This window comes from Rhinoderma darwinii (assembly GCF_050947455.1).
Source record: "Rhinoderma darwinii isolate aRhiDar2 chromosome 2 unlocalized genomic scaffold, aRhiDar2.hap1 SUPER_2_unloc_34, whole genome shotgun sequence".
Lineage (NCBI taxonomy): Eukaryota > Metazoa > Chordata > Amphibia > Anura > Rhinodermatidae > Rhinoderma > Rhinoderma darwinii.
The window spans coordinates 338,807-357,804 of record NW_027461701.1 but is presented as its reverse complement, the minus strand read 5'-3'; the positions used below and the strand labels follow the sequence as shown (position 1 = coordinate 357,804).

The 18,998-nt window shown below is 41.4% G+C and overlaps 1 protein-coding gene across 2 annotated transcripts in view; it reads right to left on the bottom strand.

Moving 5' to 3' along the window:
• LOC142677628 (transcription factor ETV7-like) overlaps nt 1-18,531 on the bottom strand; it is a 112,375-nt gene extending 93,844 nt beyond the window's left edge. For both annotated transcript variants that reach the window (XM_075847245.1, XM_075847246.1), the window contains exon 1: nt 18,322-18,531. The gene's annotated coding sequence lies outside the window, so the exon portion shown is untranslated. The remainder of the gene's footprint in view (nt 1-18,321) is intronic.
• Nucleotides 18,532-18,998: the final 467 nt, after the last annotated feature.

Genomic DNA, 18,998 nt, shown 5'->3' with positions numbered 1-18,998 from the left:
TTCTAAAGGTCGTACTAACTCATTCACGGGTAGTCTAGTGAATTTGGCACTTGCGTAGCTTGTTTATTAAATTTGCCTTGCATCTACCAATTCTATACAGTTCTATTCTCTGACCGTACCAATTTTGTGTCTTATCTAAGATCCTGTTTGATCACACACAACTCTTTGCGCACCAATTTTCAACCTATGAATCTTTTTTTTACATCAGTCTTCTCTCCTCCCCTTGGTGGAAGTTTGACCTGCTCTATTATCTGATAGCGAAAATAAGGTAATAAAGTAGATCACAAAATTGCTATAATTTTTTCATATTGTTTTTCCATTGTCACATTTCAAAAGGAATAACTTTTTTAATTTTTCCGCTGATCGAGCTGTATGAGGACTTACTTTTTGCAGAACAAGTTTTATTTTTCACATATAATACATACAGTGGAGGAAATAAGTATTTGATCCCTTGCTGATTTTGTAAGTTTGCCCACTGTCAAAGTCATGAACAGTCTAGAATTTTTAGGCTAGGTTAATTTTACCAGTGAGAGATAGATTATATTAAAAAAAAATAAGAAAATCACATAGTCAAAATGATATATATTTATTTGCATTGTGCACAGAGAAATAAGTATTTGATCCCCTACCAACCATTAAGAGTTCAGCCTCCTCCAGACCAGTTACACGCTCCAAATCAACTTGGTGCCTGCATTAAAGACAGCTGTCTTAAATGGTCACCTGTATAAAAGACTCCTGTCCACAGACTCCATTAATCAGTCTGACTCTAACATCTACAACATGGGCAAGACCAAAGAGCTTTCTAAGGATGTCAGGGACAAGATCATAGACCTGCACAAGGCTGGAATGGGCTACAAAACCATAAGTAAGACGCTGGGTGAGAAGGAGACAACTGTTGGTGCAATAGTAAGAAAATGGAAGACATACAAAATGACTGTCAATCGACATCGATATGGGTCTCCATGCAAAATCTCACCTCATGGGGTATCCTTGATCCTGAGGAAGGTGAGAGCTCAGCAGAAAACTATACGGGGGGAACTTGTTAATGATCTCAAGGCAGCTGGGACCACAGTCACCAAGAAAACCATTGGTAACACATTACGCCGTAATGGATTAAAATCCTGCAGTGCCCGCAAGGTCCCCCTGCTAAAGAAGGCACATGTACAGGCCCGTCTGAAGTTTGCAAATGAACATCTGGATGATTCTGAGAGTGATTGGGAGAAGGTGCTGTGGTCAGATGAGACTAAAATTGAGCTCTTTGGCATTAACTCAACTCGCCATTTTTGGAGGAAGAGAAATTCTGCCTATGACCCAAAGAACACCGTACCCACTGTCAAGCATGGAGGTGGAAACATTATGTTTTGGGGGTGTTTCTCTGCTAAGGGCACAGGGCTACTTCACCGCATCAATGGGAGAATGGATGGAGCCATGTACTGTCAAATCCTGAGTGACAACCTCCTTCCCTCCACCAGGACATTAAAAATGGCTCGTGGCTGGGTCTTCCAGCACGACAATTACCCAAAACATACAGCCAAGGCAACAAAGGAGTGGCTCAAAAAGAAGCACATTAAGGTCATGGAGTGGCCTAGCCAGTCTCCAGACCTTAATCCCATCGAAAACTTATGGAGGGAGCTGAAGATCCGAGTTGCCAAGCGACAGCCTCGAAATCGTAATGATTTACAGATGATCTGCAAAGAGGAGTGGGCCAAAATTCCATCTAACATGTGTGCAAACCTCATCATCAACTACTAAAAATGTCTGACTGCTGTGCGTGCCAACAAGGGTTTTGCCACCAAGTATTAAGTCTTGTTTGCCAAAGGGATCAAATACTTATTTCTCTGTGCACAATGCAAATAAATATATATAATTTTGACAATGTGATTTTTTTTGGATTTTTTTTTTATATAATCTATCTCTCACTGGTAAAATTAACCTATCCTAAAAATTCTAGACTGTTCATGTCTTTGACAGTGGGCAAACTTACAAAATCAGCAAGGGATCAAATACTTATTTCCTCCACTGTACGTATTATTTATTGATTTTGGGGAAAATGCAAAAAAAAACAAAAATTTAATTTCTGCAATTGTGTTTCAAGTTTGTTCCCCCAGTTTTTATACCATGCAGCAAAAAAAAACAAAAAACAACTATTTATTTTATTCTAAAGGTCGGTATGAATACAGTGATACCGATAATGTATATTTTTTTAGGTTTTAATACTTTTGCCCAATAAAAACACGTAATTTTTGTTTTGCCGCATTGATTTTATGCTAACAGAATTAGCATAATAAGCAATATTGTCAGCAGAGTACCCCTTATAAACAGTGCTAGCATAGTGCTTCCCCTAACATAGTCATTGTGGGGAACATACCCAATGTAGGAGACTTGCCAGGAGAGTAGGTAAGTATTATAAGAACAGATGAAGACAAAAGTGTTAATAATGCCTATAGAATTTTTTCTTTTTCTCCTAAAAAAAGAAAGCTGGAATTCAATTGGTTTTCTATGGTCACGCTGCCCTATTTTCTTCATCGGTTTTTATACATGATGCAAGGACCAGGAGGTCAAACTCTTTTGGTACCCAAGACAAATATAGCAAAAAGCATCCCAATCCATATAATACTACAGCCACATTAGTGTCAGTACAAATGTACCCAAATATATAAATAGTGCTATGATAGTACCAGCTTTACCAGTTTCCATATTATAGTGAAATATCAGTGATTGTTCAAAACAAAAGTGTCAGTGTTGCCTAGAGTCTAGGGTTTCAACTTGTATAACATATACTTCAAAGGGGTAGATGACTTTTCTCTAGGAGGTACTTACACCATACCTCCCAACTATCTTGTTTTTCACAGGATTGCAAAATTGTGGAATAGGGTAAGGTTTATGCAGAAACTGTATGTCCCATAAGGAGTGTTTCTGGGAGGATTTGTGGACATTTCTGTGCGGATGGCGGGACTTTAGAATGTTCCCAAAATGAGAATTCAATTGTTGGTAGGTAGCTAGGGGGGCTGACAGGACATGTGCTGCGGACTCAGTTAGGATTTAGGGGCACTCACTGTCAGTTTAAGGGCGGATTTACACGAGCGTGTGCGTTTTTGCGCACGCAAAAAACGCGGCATTTTGCGAGCGCAAAAGGCACTTAACAGCTCCGTGAGTCATCACATAGGATGTGCGGCTGCGTGATTTTCGCGCAGCCGCCATCATTATGACACTCTGTTTGGATGTTTGTACACAGAAAAGCACGTGGTGCTTTTCTGTTTGCAAACATACTTTTGACTGCTGTTGCGCGAATCACGCGCGTCCCACGGAAGTGCTTCCGTGTGGTGCGCGTGATTTTCACTCACCCATTGACTTCAATGGGTGCGTGATGCGCGAAAAACAAAGAAATATAGGACCTGTCGTGAGTTTTACGCAGTGGACTCACGCTGCGCAAAAATCACTGACAGTCTGCACTGCCCCATAGACTAGCATAGGTCCGTGCGACGCACGTGAAAAACACGCGCGTTGCATGGACGTATTACACGTTCGTGTAAATCCGCCCTTAGTCTTGATATCCGCTAAATAGGCAGCCGCCCAGCTCCCTTATAGGTGAGGTTCATAATCACTAGCCTAGAGTACTCATATTCTAATTCTAATTTTTCCAGACCAGGACTGAAAGTGAAAGGCGTGATCTGTTGGTTGCTATGGTCATATTAAAAAACTCCTTACATTTTTAACTTGGTAAAGGAACACTAAACATACAAAATGGAGCAGATCAGTAGGAAATTAACCCCTGTGTTCTCTGCAGGATTTCTACAAGACTGTTTTGAAAATATGCAGAAAATAATGCAGACTGGCACAGTATGTGACAAAGTTAATCTCCGGTTTACTTTCACCATTAAAGGGTAACTAAACGTTCAACAAACTTTTGACATGTCACTCACTATAACATGTCAAAAGTTTTGATTGGTGGGGGTCCATTTGCTAAAATGAAGCGGCAGAAGCGCTCGTGTGAGCGCGGAGCTGCTTAGTTTCTGGTCGGCTTTTTCCAGAAATCAATGTATCCAAGTACTGGCTCAATAGAAAGTCTATGAGCCCGTACACCGCTACATCGGCTTTCCGTAAAAACCCAAACAGAAACAAAGCGGCTCAGAGCTCACACGAGTGCTTCAGCTGCTTCATTTTAGCGATTGGTGGGGGTCACAGTGCTCGGACCCAGACCAATCAAAACTTTTGACACTATTTATCACTATGAAGTTTGTTGAACGTTTAGTTACCATTTAATTTCTAGGTTTAGTGTTTAATTATTAATTCATTCTGGAAATACCATAAATGTCTGATAGATATGAGTCCCAGTTCTGGCACCTGCACTCCTCTCTAGAATGTGGATCACTCGACCCCCAACCCACCAGTTGCCATATCCAGGCGGAGAATAGATGGAGAGGTCTTCATGCATGTGTGGCATCCTCCATTCATTTATATAGGAGTTATGTAAACAGTTTTAGATGAGAATACCCCTTTTTAGGACCACTTCCGTAAATTTACGGTAGGCAGTCCTGGTCTTTAAACCCGCACCATTACAAATTTATAGAGCGAGTTTAAGCGGGCTAACCAATGCACACACTAAGGATAGGCCATCAATATCATGGTCCTGGAGAACAACTCTAAAGGGATATTTCCATCTAAAACATTTTGGCAAATCCACAGAATATGCCATCAAAGTCCGACAGATGCGTGTCCCACCTCTAGCCATCGAGTTATTTGGTTGCAGGGAGCTACGCTTTGTCCTAGAACTCTGGAGCTATGGAATCAGCGTAGCTCGCCTTGCTATGCTGTTTCTGTAACTCCCATTAACTTCTACTGGAGTTACGCAAACCAAGTAGCTCAGAAAGCTTTGCTGGTGCCATACATCTAACTCAGTGGCTGAAGTCCAGCAATAGAGGGAGAAGGCAGGATGGAGGTCAGGGGGCCTGTGGATATGCCATAAATGTCTGAGATAGGAATGTCCCTTTAAGTTTTTATATATGAGACCCAGTCATTCTAGAAATTTTGATTGTACAATTATCTTTAAAGATCATACTATAAAAATATACATGGTTACAAATACTACGTAAACACCATAAGCCACTGCTTTGAGTCAATGCCTCTGCTTTCTTTAGAAGGTAGTAACCCCCTGAAACCTCTGAAAACTTATTTCACCAAAGAGTCTAATTGCAAATGGAATATAACATAAGGAGATTCAGTATACTTGTCTCCATTTTAGAAAGGATTTAAAGGTCACTGACTGAACTACCACCATGCTAAGAGTCCAGTTCTATAATGGGTCCTTATCCATGCATTAGGCATGTAAGATATTCACCCATACGCTATGTACCCTTTCTGTTCACACATTCCATATCATGAAATATTTCCCCTTAACGCTTAAATGAGATGTCCTTTCAATTTCACTTTTAGCATTACAAGTCTCGGTTTATTTCTCTAAATATAGCGGATATTCTCATGAAAACTTGAAGCGATTTAAGAAAAACACACATAATTTTTAAACGTTCAGAATAATTGTCTGCGTCCTCTATAATCCATCACCATCAAAACTAAAGTTGTGACAGAATTATATGCTTCAATTAAAGTACAGTTTTAGTATTAACATTGAAGGAATATGTTATATAAACTCACAATTTGTGTACAATGTCCTTGTTTTATAAGAATGTAACCCTGTTGTGCTATGGAATGTGGAAAATGTTTGCATTCACCAATTTCCACAAATAAAACTTATTGTACAACAAACATGAAACATGAATAGAGATATAGATTGACATTTTCTAAGTTATTAAAAATGTGTTCCATAAAGGAGATGTCTTCTTTAGAAAACCTATTATCAAATACCCTAGTAGACAATTCTGGGTTAATTGAGAGGGGTCCTCCCTTCAGGACTCTTGTTTATTAACCAGTGGAGTGGAGAGTGACTGCAATAAATGTCTTCCACTTAAAGTGTCCTATTACACGGCACAATTTGGGCTGTAAAAACGAGCTCTGATCGACAAGACAGCTCGTTGATCGGCGATTGTTTGCTCTTTTCACAAGGAGCAATGATTGCTTATATATGGGGATGAGCGATCATTACTACAATCATTTGTCCCCATACATTTCGATTACACAGGGAGATGTGCTGCCGACTACTGACCATTTTATTGGCCACGTAAACAAGCAGATTAGCCGAGGAGCAAGTGGCCAGGCTATTAACTACAATGGGCACCATGTAATGCTTAATTTCCCCTGTGGTGGCGCTGAACACATGCTGCTTGACTCCCCCCACAGATTACAGCTAATTGCTGGTGGTCCTCGGAGGCCACGGCAGGACACTCTATGATCCGCTTATCATTGGTGGACACTGCTAACAAAAAGTAATTGCTCAAAGCGAAGTAATGTTTCAAACACTCTGTAAAAAAGCAGAACATTCCTGTCCACTCATAAATTAGTGTTTTATTTAAGTGGTGAAGTTCTTGATTTTAGTAAGAAAATGAATGTGGAAAGCATTTTAGTAAATAAAAACTGTCTATTACAAAATGAATGTCTCCTGCTCTCACAATGTCAGTGGCATACATAGAAGAGAGGGGCTCGCACAGCAAATATAAAAAAAGAGCCCCCCATTATGGTGTTAGGATTCACCACCAAGGACAGAAGGGACTAGTGTTTGTTTTACCCTCCACATCCCATTACTTGCTAACAATAAGATTCTTCTGGAGGGGGAGTCTTGCACAGGTTCTCGCTATCCAGTAGCAAAGGAGATGGGACCAGTCTCCCCCAGCGCCCTATAATAATTGCATGGTCTGCCTCACTAATACGTACGCCCTTGATTGATGTGCAGAACACACCTGTCAATCAGTCACCAACACTATGTCTAAGGGTGGCCATAAGATAGAGCATCTGTTAACAGGGTAAGAGCTACATTATATTTTCTTCACTCACTACTTATATACATGTGATGTTTCCCAGTGGTGTAAACGCCAATAGATGAATATTTATTTGTACTCCACTCAACGCTCTGTGGCAAAAGTTCTCATATCGATGGAGTGCTGTCCATGGTCTGTTATAATTACACTGGCTCAATAAAACTTTACCAGAGGACATTTTGTGCATATAGGCTCCTGAGATTAATCTGGTATTGCTATTATTAGAATATTATTACAAATATTGTGATCCAGCAACTACCAACAGGGCTTAGAAAGGAATAAAAAAAATAAAAAAACAGGAACTCTGTGAAGAATATAGGAAAGGTTATCTGGTCCGAAGTATATAACCAGAAAAAAATACCTGAGTGAGAGAGAAGACTTTAGCAGAGAAAAAAAGAAAGTAGTAAAAGAAGAAGCCAAAGAGAGAAGTAGCAAAAAATAGAAGTTGAGAAGGAAGCAGAGTGATGCTAATGGCCAGCAAAAGTAGGCAAAGTAATATACTGGAAGAAGAAAAGAAATAGAGAATGGCTTAAATATGCTTTACGTGGGATTGCCTTAATTTAATATGTACATTTGGATTCTTTATCTTTGCAGAAGTTGACCATGAACCAAGTAAAAGAGGTTGAGTAAAAGCCCTTTTACACTGGCTAATGATTGGGCAAATGAACGTTTATACTCGATCCTGATCATTTCCCTGTGTAAACAGGCCAACAAACAGCCGATGAACGAGCAAACGATCGTTTATCGGCTGATTGGATCTTCATCTGTTAAGTTGCTTTTACACAAGCCGATTCTGTCCCCTCGCCGCTCATGTGCACACAGTTATATGGCCTATGTTGACAACCAACAGTTTAGCAAATATTTTATCTGCTGGTGTTGTGACATAGATGGTGTGTTTTGCATCAAGGGGAGACCTCAAATGACGTGAAGAATAGATGATCTTATAGAGTCCTCTCACTGGTCTAGTCTATGCCAAACATGTTAGAAACCCAGTGTGTCCACCTCCTGTCTGTTGGCCTTACATGAAATGTATGGCGTCATCAGCTGCTGTTAAACCTACCATGGAGTGGAACCTTGTTAGTCCCACTTTGGGCTCCATGTTAATAGAATTGGTTGTAATTAGTTAAGAGAGGGGAGCGGCAACCTTTCTTATGGACTCATTAGACAGCACATCAGGGTAAAGGCTTGGCTTTTGCAGGCCCATTTGAAGCCTGAGCAGGGGAGAGCATCCAAATGGTGAATTTGTGGAGCTGTTTTCTCTGATAACCAGGAATAATTAGATAACAGGCATAATTAAAGGAGGGATTAAAAATAAGGTGGAAGAGGAAAGAAACCAGAAATACTGCAAAATTCTGAAAACCTTTGAGAATATCTTGAATTTTGTATGTGGTGATTATGATTTAAGACAAGTCTCGAAGTGATGCTGTGGTTGTGTGAGCTTTATGCTAGGAATCCAGCGACTTTAGGTTATTTCTAACAAGAAATTGAGTGGGGTCGTAGTCAGGCCTTGGATCTTGGAAGGTAGTCTGCCAAAAATATTTGTGTTGGATGGTGTGCACCTAACAGAAATAGGATTGGACATTTCCAATGTTGGATTGCAGGACAGAGTTTAAAAAAAGGCATTAGTGTTGCTGGTGTGTGTGTGTGTGTGTGTGTGTGTGTGTGTGTGTGTGTGTGTGTGTTGGGGGTGTGGGGGTGCAGCTGGCGTTAAATGTCTTGCAGTTGGCTCTTGGTATGTGGTTTGGTAGCTTAATAACGTTAGAAAGGATATATATTGTAATGAACAGGAGTCTGGCTGATAAGTCAAGTGGGGCATGAAGAGAATCTCATTTTGCAGTACAGGTTGAGTAGATATTTACATTGTTTGTCACTTGAGTGAATTGCCATAAATCCCATGAAAGATCATTCGTATTGTGAGAAATATTGTATGTTTACATTGCCAACCTGCTGAAAATAGAGAGTTTACTGCTAACAACCGAGAAAAATTCTTTAGAATGGACAATATATGTTCCAACCGAGAAGTTGTTTCTAGTACCATAGACATAGCTTTAAAGGGGTTGTCCGGTCCCTAAAAATTGATGGTCTATCCTCAGCAGCTGATCGGTCATGGTCCGACTCCCGAGACCCCCGCCGATCAGTTGTTTTGAAGGGGCCGCAGTGCACGTATGAGCGCTGCTTCCCCTTTTTTCTTATCTGCTCGTACTGTGAATCGTGGACACACATGTAGCGGCGGTTCACAGTACTAGAGCCTTCTGCCATTGAAGTGAATGTAAGTAATACTGTGAATCGCTGCTAAAAGCGTGTCGGCTATTCACAGTACGAGCAGATAAGGAATGAAGGGGAAGCAGGGCTTGTACGAGCACTGCGGCCCCTTCAAAACAGCTGATCGGCGGGGGTGCCAGTAGTCGGACCCCGAACCATCAGATATTGATGGCCTTTTCTGAGGATAGGCCATCAATTTTTAGGAACTGTACAACCCCTCTTATTATTATTAATCTTTACGTTTTTGGCCAGCTATAATACAAAGAGATTTGCAACATATCTTTACTAAGAAAACACATTGAAGACTGCCTTAATTTATCATATAAACTTAATATAAACCAACCAACAGAAAAAAACATTAGATGAATCATTCTGATATACATGCAGATTATAGCTTGAAAGTCTCACATAGTACATAAGTTATGACATTCTGTATTAAGGTAAACGAGCATAACTTGCAGTGAAATTGTTATAAATGTAATTGTTTTTATTATTCGTCATATTTCCTATTATTATGTATCTTATATGCTACCAAATCGTACAATCCAATTGAATACAATGCCTTGATCCCTGCCCCAGTGGAGCATTCAATTTATTTCTTCTAACCAACATACCTGATAGTCAGATGTGGTTTGGTCGGTGCCCAACATTGACATATCCACAATACAGGAAATGAAACTTATCAAAAAATGTTTCTTAAGTTTTCTTCCAATGTTAAATTTGGTAGTAAGAAAAAAATCACTGTAACTTCTTGGACGTCCGTTTTAAGTCTACAATGAATCTTCACTGCAGTGATCAGATATTAAAATCCTGTTCATACAAGGCTGTGTTATTCATGTACGGAGTTCACAAAATGAAAGTAAAGGTTCCCTTACTCTGATATACAGGACTGTTCAGAAGAAAGTGAAAGTGACATTGAATATGCTGAGGAAGGAAATAAGAAAATAGTTAAGGCTTCGTTCACATCTGCGAAGGGGTTTATTTATTATTTATTTATTTCAGTTACTTATATAGCACCAACATATTACGCAGTGCTGTACAGAGGTCCTCTTTTTTACTGTCCCCATTGGGGCTCACAATCTAAATTCCCTATTGGTATGTTTTTGGGGTGTGGGCGGAAACCAGCGTGGCAAGGCAATAGTGCTAACCACTGAGCCACCGTGCTGCAGTCCTTTTGGTCAGGGGAAACCATGAATGGAAACCAAACGGAAACCAGAGGTTTCCGTTTGCATTACCATTGATTTCAATGGTAATGCTTCTGTTGCTAATTCCGTTTATCTCTTCCGTACTCTACTGCGCTATTGATTCCGCTCAAAAAAACAGAAACCTTACAGAACGGACACAAACGGAAACAATTAGCAATGGAAGCATTACCATTGAAATCAATGGTAATGCAAACGGAAAGCTATGGTTTCCGTTTGATTTCCATTCATGGGTTCGCCTGACGGAAAGGTCTGACGGAACCCATGAACAGAACCCGACGCAGATGTGAACGAAGCCTAATACATTAACATAAAAATGATGATCATGTCCAGATAGATATGGGATCGATAGATAAAGAGGGAGATAGATAGACAGACAGATAGATAGATAGATAGATAGATAGATAGATAGATAGATAGATAGATAGATAGATAGATAGATAGATAGATAGATAGATAGATGATAGATAGATAGGCGAGGTGAGCCTGCTGCCTCAGGGAGCGCCACTTAGTTAGAAGGGGGGGGGGCGAATTTTGTGTTTTAATCTCAGTCAGCCAGGAGCCATGGAAGGGACGGACTGAGATGGGCTGGGCTAGGGGTGGAGCACAGGGGGCTGGAGCGCAGGGGGGTGCAGCGTAACTTAATTAGCAGATGTGCGCACGTCTGCTGGAGAACACTCCTCCTCTTTGACACTGCACGAAGCATGCACTGCCAGAGAGGTGGAGCAGAGTGGTGATCTGTAAGGTGAGCAATGTTAAGACTAGAGCGGCAGACCGCTGCTTGCTGTGTTCAGACTCAGCCTCTTGCTTCCACTCTTTAAAAGTGACCAGGCCGACGCTAGGGGCAAGGGGGGTTACTGAGCATCTTGCTGACAGCAAAGGGCACTGAGGGGGGAAAAAATCCCCCATAGAGCCGTCAGTAGTTGCTATACTGAAGGGGCGGGGGGGGGGGGGGGTCTGAGCATCTGACTGACTGCAGAGAGCTCTGTGGGGGGATAATTGAGCGCAGAATTATCCTTCCCCATAGAGCACTCAGCAGTCAATAAGTTGCTCAGCCCCCCCCCCCCCGCAGTATAATCCCCACTCTAAAGCCCTCAATAGTTATTATTCTACAAGGGAGGGTGTCAGAGCATCTGACTGAATCACTAGTTTATTAATGCCCTATCTCCTAACTAATCTAATATGTGCTATGATGCCGATAACTACAGTATAAATTGTGTTTAAAACGTATATTATTTGCAAAGTTATGTGCTTTTTTTCAATTTTCGCCTCAGGCAGCAGAAAAGCTAGGATCGGACCTGATAGGCAGTGTATAATAAATCATTGATTGGTTTGTCTATAGATGCTACACTGTTTCACAGCTATAAGTGTATATCTTTATTTTTTTTTATTTTTATTATCTAAGGATAAACTATTTGAGGCAGATTTACTATTGTGTTTGGATCTAGAAGTGATAAAAAATGAGCAAAATTTGGATGCAAAATAGTCGCAGTTTGGCGCAATATTGATGTTTGCATCTCACTAGACATTTTTTAGTACTGAAAAGGGGCATACTTAGCAGCTAAAGAGTTGTGACTTGTCAGAAAAGCACGTGGCTTAAAATGCTGGTGCAAAATTAGCCAAATCTAAAGTGGTGTGAGGAACAAACAAGTGCCTAAGAGGTTATGCAAGATGTGCCAAAATTATCATTCAGGTTGTATAACTGTGATAAATATGGCACATTTTGTGCTTGTCTGGTCTAAGTTTAAGCTGTCTAGCTATAAGGACACTGTCACACGGCAGTCAGAAGCGGGCTGAGCCAGGGGGAAGGGAGGTGTGTGCCCCCCGGGCCGGTTGTCTAGTAGATGATTAGGGCCACGGGGAGTTAAGGGTAGCGCAGGGGAGCATTGGAGAGAATGCCTGTGATTCTCCTGCACAGAACATCTGACGTCCGGTGGCTGCATTATATGACATCACGTCTGATGTATAATGCAACTACCCGTGGCCACACACTCTGTGCAGGAGAATCACAGCTCCTCTCTCCGACCAGGTTGTAATAACATATGGGGCCCTGCCGTTTGCTGCACTGCACGGCCCCATCACAAAGAAGCAGGGAGGATGGAGGAAGAAGAAAGAAGAAGAAAGGGCTGAAGAGAAGCAGTAACACACAGCTCTCCTACCCTCCTGCCTGCAACATGTAACAGCTGATGAAGATGAAACTGTAAATGTTATGTGTGGGGGAGGGGATTCTTTACAAATCGCTCTTGAGGGGGACGGGGGACTTAACTGTAAGGCTCTGTTCACACTGAGTTTTTTTTGCAGGCAGATTTTGACCTGCCTGAAAATTCTTGCCACGATTTTCACAGTGTTTTTCGACCGCAGCCATTGAGTGCTGCTGACAAAAAACGCAGTGCAAGACGCTTTCTCTGCCCCCATTGATTTCAGTGGGAGGTCAGAGGTGGAACCGCGGCAAGGAAGATCATAACGCTTTTTTTTGCCACGAGCGGCTAAAAACTGTCACAGAAAAATAACACCTCCGTCTCCCATTAAAGTCAATGGGAGGTGGTTTTGGACATTTTTGCTGCTGATTCTGATGCAGTTTCCGCATCAAAATCAGCGTAAAAAAAACTCTGTGTGAATTGTGCCAATATGTTTGGTGTGGGGTAGGGGATTATGTGTAAAACTTTTTGTGGGGGAGGGGGGATATGGCTATGAATGCTATGTGGGGGAGGGGGAGCTTGACTGTGAATGTTATGTGTGGGGTGAGGGGATTCTGTTTAAAGACTATGTACACCTTTGAAAACATTTATATACATATATATATATACAGTATATATATATATATATATATATATATATTTTTTTTTTTATTTATAAATATATATACACTACCGTTCACAAGATTAGGGTCACTTAGAAATTTCCTTATTTTTGAAAGAAAAGCACAGTTTTTTTCAATGAAGATAACATGAAATTAATCAGAAATACACTCTATACATTGTTAATGTGCTAAATGACTATTCTAGCTGCAAACGTCTGTTTTTTAATGCAATATCTACATAGGTGTATAGAGGCCCATTTCCAGCAACCATCACTCCAGTGTTCTAATAGTACATTCTGTTTGCTAACTGTGTTAGAAGGCTAATGGATGATTAGAAAACACTTGAAAACCCTTGTGCAGTTATGTTAGCACCGCTGTAAACCGTTTTGCTGTTTAGAGGAGCTATAAAACTGACCTTCCTTTGAGCTAGTTGAGAATCTGGAGCATTACATTTGTGGGTTTGATTAAACTCTCAAAATGGCTAGAAAAAGAGAGCTTTCATGTGAAACTCGACAGTCTATTCTTGTTCTTAGAAATTAAGGCTATTCCATGCGAGAAATTGCCAAGAAACTGAAGATTTCCTACAACGTGTGTACTACTCCCTTCAGAGGACAGCACACACAGGCTCTAACCAGAGTAGAAAGAGAAGTGGGAGACCCCGCTGCACAACTGAGCAACAAGACAAGTACATTAGAGTCTCTAGTTTGAGAAATAGACGCCTCACAGGTCCTAAACTGGCAGCTTCATTAAATAGTACCCGCAAAACGCCAGTGTCAACGTCTACAGTGAAGAGGCGACTCCGGGATTCTGGCCTTCAGGGCAGAGTGGCAAAGAAAAAGCCATATCTGAGACTGGCTAATAAAAGGAAAAGATTAATATTGGCAAAAGCACACAGACATTGGACAGAGGAAGATTGAAAAAAAGTGTTATGGACAGACGAATCGAAGTTTGAGGTGTTTGGATCACACAGAAGAACATTTGTGAGACGCAGAACAACTGAAAAGATGCTGGAAGAGTGCCTGACGCCATCTGTCAAGCATGGTGGAGGTAATGTGATGGTCTGGGGTTGCTTTGGTGCTGGTAAAGTGGGAGATTTGTACAAAGTAAAAGGGATTTTGAATAAGGAAGGCTATCACTCCATTTTGCAACGCCATGCCATACCCTGTGGACAGCGCTTCATTGTAGCTAATTTCATCCTACAACAGGACAATGACACAAAGCACACCTCCAAATGATGCAAGAACTATTTAGGGAAGAAGCAGGCAGCTGGTATTCTATCTGTAATGCAGTGGCCAGCGCAGTCACCAGATCTCAACCCCATAGAGCTGTTGTGGGAGCATCTTGACCGTATGGTACGCAAGAAGTGCCCATCAAGGCAATCCAACTTGTGGGAGGGGCTTCTGGAAGCATGGGGTGAGATTTCTCCCGATTACCTCAGCAAATGAACAGCTAGAATGGCAAAGGTCTGCAATGCTGTAATTGCTGCAAATGGAGCATTCTTTGACGAAAGCAAAGTTTGAAGGAGAAAATTATTATTTCAAATAAAAATCATTATTTCTAACTTTGTCAATGTCTTGACTATATTTTCTAGTCATTTTGCAACTCATTTGATAAATATAAGTGTGAGTTTTCATGGAAAACACAAAATTGTCTGGGTGACCCCAAACTTTTGAACGGTAGTGTATACCAGATATGTATACAGAAATATCTTCATTTGATTACGACAGTGATACATTTCGCGTCCTAGTGTTAGGGGAAGAGGCAGACCCCAATACCCCAACACAAATTTTCTCAAAGAGTACGATCTAAAGGGGAAATTTGTGTGTTAAAGAGAGGACTCTCATTTGTCCCTACCCCGACTTTTGACTTGTTTTCATGGGTCAAAGACCTACAACTGTTTAGGCGGAAGCTAAAATTAAAAAAAAATAAATAAATTAATGACAGACGTAGGTGTCAGGAGTTGGGTTTAGAGGAGGCATATATGCCCCTTCTTAGGACTATGGGGGATTTACTCAAGTAAGGTGGTAGCCAACAGGAGAAGGTCCATTTACGGACTTGGCCTTGCCCTCAAATAAGAATCCACCTATGAGTGAAAATAGATTTACTGCCTGATTAGAACGATTAAAATACATTTTATTGATAGATACTAAAATAAGCTCTTGAAGCCCAATTACATATAACAACAGGCTCAGACAGGTGGTCAGCAGCAGAGAAGGTCTATTAGTAGTGGTAATATTATTCCACCATTAGTTTTCTTATCAATATTACCACTACTAATAGACCTTCTCTGCTGCTGACCACCTGTCTGAGCCTGTTGTTATATGTAATTGGGCTTCAAGAGCTTATTTTAGTATCTATCAATAAAATGTATTTTTAGGGTATGTGCACACGATGAGAGGCTTTTACGTCTGAAAAGACAGACTGTTTTCAGGAGAAAACAGCTGCGTCGTTTCAGACGTAAATGCTGCTCCTCGTATTATGCGAGGCGTCTTTGACGCCTGTAATCTTGAGCTGCTCTTCATTGACTTCAATGAAGAACGGCTCAAATTACGTTGCAAAGAAGTGTCCTGCACTTCTTTGCCGAGGCAGTCAATTTACGCGTCGTCGCTTGACAGCAGTCAAACGACGACGCGTAAATGACAGGACGTCTGCACAGTACGTCGGCAAACCCATTCAAATGAATGGGCAGATGTTTGCCGACGTATTGTAGCCCTATTTTCAGACGTAAAACAAGGCATAATACGTCTCGTTTATGTCTGAAAATAGGTCGTGTGAACCCAGCCTAATCGTTCTAATCAGGCAGTAAATCTAGAAATTAACGGAACGTAAGATTCTTATCAATGTGCATAGTCTATGAGTGAAAATACACCAATTGATATGTTCTTGAAGGTGGTGACTGACCAGTTATCCCGTATTTGTCGTAAAGGGGGGTGTAGCAATATTACCCCTGATGAACTTGAGAGTTTACGACTCCTTGAAAACGATGAGTCTATTATTATCAAGTCATCCCACAAGGGGGGCAATGTGGTCGTCATGGATCGCCAGGCATTTCTATGTGCCTCGGGATCCTTGACAACCGCAATTGCTATGAAATTATCCCCTCTAACCCTACAAACGCCTAGAAGAAGGCACTTAAAAACATTCTCCTAACAGCATAGGCTGATCACCTGATCGCCGGTCACTGAGTATCACTATGTCTCCTCCTGAAATACATGCCATGTGAACCTGTCAACTGAAAAATCATTCACTTCACTTTCATCATTCTAAGGGTATGTTCACACGCAGTGTTTTCAGCCATTTTTCGGGCCATAAACGTCCTGAAAAAAGGCTGAAAAATTGGAAGCAGAACACCTACAAACATCTGGTCATTGTTTCCAATGGGAAATACGGCGTTCAGTTCCGACGGTGCATTTTTTTACGTGACCGTTTTCCAAAATTGGCACGTAAAAAGATGGCCGCCAAAAAGAAGTGCATGTCACTTCTTGGGAGGTTTTTGGAGCAGTTTTTCATTGACTCTATAGAAAAACAGCTACAAAAACGGCTGTAAAAAACGCTGCCAAAAATGCGAGTTTGATAAAAAAAATTGCTGAAAATCAGGAGCTGTTTTCCCTTTGTTTAGTAAGTGTGTGAACATACCCTTAGCCTTTTGGTGTGTCCTATAGCTTCTGCCAGCTGCCATTTATACAATCACTCCGAAAATGGCAGCCGGACACTGCTTAGCAATTTCAAGACACCTTTTCCTGGCTTGTAGGAGGGGTGCTGAGATTCCCTCCCACATTTATGGCAGCTGTGAGTCAGGTTGCTTTGCCTTGCTGTAATTCTGGGAAGTGCTCCCTCTGGTGGCCAACATAGGAAAACATGTAAAATTATTATTTCATTTTTAATACTTTCCACAATGTGGAAGGAAAAAAAATACAGCAAAAAAACGTTAAAAATATAATAGAAATAAGTAACTTACTTTAAAAAAAAAAGTTTAATTTGCGACACATTCCCTTTAAAGGCTATGTAAGCTTTAGAAGACATTTTTTTTTAACTAAAACAACAGTGTTTAATGCAACTTTGTAATTGGTTTTTATTAAAAAATAATATAGTTGTTGAGATACAGCTTCTGACATCAGGTTCGGCCATTTTGGCTTCCTTTGATGTATGGTTGTACACATCAATTGTACAAGATAGAGGTTTGGAAGCAGTGCAGTGTGTGCTCACCGGCTCGGATATGTCTCCTTGGTGTACACGATTTGTCCTTGAGCTGCTGTACTGAATACACATAATTGTTTTATGTTTGGAGATGATTTTTACCGACAGCGCAGAGGGACAAGCTCAGTGGAGGAACTATTATTGTTCCAGGAGGAACCTAATAATATATATATAGAGTTAAAATTCACACTTACCCACTCAGATAGGGAAATTCAAGAGACACTATGGTCTCCAAGAATGGTGACTATTTAGTATCAGATATTTCTAAAAAATACAACAGATAGGAACAACATGTTGAATTACCAGAGCCATAATCCCAAGAATATGGTTAATTCACTACCGTTAAGCCAGTTACTAAGGCCCCATGCACACGACCGTGCCCGCAATCACGGCACGTGATTGCGGGCACGGCCGGCCGCTGACTGACAGCCGCATTTTCGGGCCGTGCTCCCATACAAAGTATGGGAGCACGGCCCGCAAAATGCGAAAAAACGGACATGTTCCATAATTCCCGGAACATTTCCACGGCACTTACACCCTTCCGTAGTGCTACGGAAAGGTGTCAGTGTTCAGTGAAAGTGAATGGCTCCGTTTTTGCGGACCGCAATTGTGGTCCGCAAAAACGGAGGTTTTTTACGGTCGTGTGCATTGGGCCTGAGTTAGGAGGATTGTGAGGAGTGAGGACAATGTAAATAATCGGCTAGAAGAAATGTGCCAAAGATTTATATCTAGAGGGTATCCATTAAATGTGGTTCAACAACAGAAAGGGAAGGCCGTATGGTGGACAAAGAGTCACTCTTGGGTAGAAAGTGTAGAACGGACAACTTGCAATGAATCCCATTTGTGTCCATCTACCGCCCTCTTAGTAATGGGATTGGGGACAACCTGAGACAAAACAGGTCAATATTGGAAAGGGGTTGCTTAGGAATACCTGAATTTAAATCGCCTCCTCTGTTACCATACAGACGGAGTCCTAATTTAAGAGATCGGCTTGTCTGATCAGACGTTGTAACAAATAAATGTCCCCAACAGACGTATTTGAGCATGGCCGGCCTTAGCTATGTGCGACACGTGCGGTCGCACAGGGCGCCGGCCGCCATGCTGCAAGGGGGGCGCCAGTGGGTACGAGCAGAAGAGAGGAGAAATGTTCCTCCCTCTGCACTGCTGCGTGAAGTGAGCGCTGATTGGAGGAGCAGCAGGTGCCTCTGTCTGCTCCACCAATCGGCACAGCCTGTACTGCAGTGTCACACACACTCAGAGCCTCAAGCAGCTCCTTCCTGCTGTGCTGCTGCCCCAGTGAAGACTCCTCCACGGAGCTCCAGAGTCAGGTAAGTGCAGCAGCTTTAGATTAATCTATGTCTATTTATGTGCAGTGTGAGGGAGGGGGAGAGAGGGGGCTTTATTTGATGTGTAACAGGATGTTTTGTTTTTTTTAAAAGATCGATTTTGTGGGGGAGGGGAGGCTAGGTTAGAGGTACTTTGTGTGTGTGTGTGTGTTTTTTTACAGATCGATTTTGTGGGGGAGGGGAGGCTAGGTTAGAGGTACTTTGAGTGTGTATTTTTTACAGATCGATTTTGTGGGGGAGGGGACATTGCCCTAAATGCTAT